At 37.8% G+C, this 1,573-nt stretch overlaps 1 protein-coding gene across 7 annotated transcripts in view; it reads left to right on the plus strand.

Annotated features, from left to right (window-relative positions):
* Positions 1-1,573, plus strand: part of LOC106872350 (protein strawberry notch homolog 1) — a 176,382-nt gene that overhangs the window by 94,341 nt on the left and 80,468 nt on the right. The gene's annotated exons all lie outside the window — the stretch shown is intronic.

Genomic DNA, 1,573 nt, shown 5'->3' on the forward strand with positions numbered 1-1,573 from the left:
TGTGTGTGTGTGTGTTTGTCCCCCCACTATCGCTTGACAACCGGTGCTGGTGTGTTTACGTCCCCATAACCTAGCGGTTCAGTAAAAAGAGACTGATAGAATAACTACAAGGCTTACAAAAAGTAAGTCCTGGGGTCGATTTTCTCGACCAAAGGTGGTGCTCCAGCATAGCCACAGTCAAATGACTGAAACAAGTAAAAGAGTAAAAGAGAGAGAGTTCTTTACTCTTCATGTTAACAGAACTCATTGAGACATACTGAACACTTCTCAGAAGAGAAATGTGTTTGTCAAACACAGCAGATGTTACAAGATATTGAGTGATGACATTGAAAAAGTCATGTTTGCAATTATATAGTCAGTAACCCCAGTACTTTAATTTTCTCCTGTTTTCCTTGTCTAAGTCTTTCAAATGTTCAAAGCATTTCAAATGCTCTACACTTCCCTATACAACCAACATCATCCTTCACATGCTTCACATATCCTTATCAATGCAGTCTTCTCTCTTGCACACTACATCAAATTCCTTGTATATCTAGCTTTTCTCTAAGCTCATTTGCATTCCACTGTTCATGTACACTAACATTATATATCCAGTAGAGCATGCTCACTTCATTTCTTTCCTGTTGTCACAAATGTTCCACTTTCAAGGACTATATCTCGCTACTATGCAGCATCACACTTCATACACTAGCGTTATACAATCTGCCCTTCACTTTGTGAGAAAAACCCTTTGTTGACTATAGAAGTAACTGCTACCTGAACGTTTTCTTTCTCTTACTTATTCTAGCTAGTAGACTTTATGTGTACCCACAGCTACTGTTGATTTTGTAACAAAAGCTATGAACTATTTCTTGTTGGTCTTCTGAGCATTTGAAGAATTTATTTTGTTTGTTTTCTCATTACTAACTATTCCTGTATATCTGGCAAATGCAAAATCAATTTTCTCTATTAACTTGCTTCTTATTCTCTAAAATATAATTTAGAAAAATCTCTCTGGCAAATTATGAAAGATTTGAAAATATCTCACTAGTGACCTCAGAGCCATAGGTGAATAACTAGGACATGTAAAGTAATGTTTTCTTGGAATTTGAAATATTAAAATGGTTTAAAAGGATGACTGACATACCGCTCAAAATGTTGTGTGATGATATTGTTTGTGGTTAGTGAATGTCTCTTTGGTTGTGTGGGAAAAATTATATGAAATAAACTAATATTCAATCTGATGTCAATCCCTATGAATGTATGTCCAATTATATTGTCATCTAAAACAAGAAATATTACCTTTCCTGTCTCAGTTTACTTTGTTGGGAAGCAACGCTACTCCTTAGAATGATGTTGCAGTAGAGATCATCATCATCATCGTTTAACGTCCGCTTTCCATGCTAGCATGGGTTGGACGATTTGACTGAGGACTGGTGAAACCGGATGGCAACACCAGGCTCCAGTCTGATTTGGCAGAGTTTCTACAGCTGGATGCCCTTCCTAACGCCAACCACTCAGAGAGTGTAGTGGGTGCTTTTACGTGTCACCCGCACGAAAACGGCCACGCTCGAAATGGTGTCTTTTATGTGCC

The sequence above is a fragment of the Octopus bimaculoides genome, chromosome 3 (assembly GCF_001194135.2).
Source record: "Octopus bimaculoides isolate UCB-OBI-ISO-001 chromosome 3, ASM119413v2, whole genome shotgun sequence".
NCBI classification, from domain to species: domain Eukaryota; kingdom Metazoa; phylum Mollusca; class Cephalopoda; order Octopoda; family Octopodidae; genus Octopus; species Octopus bimaculoides.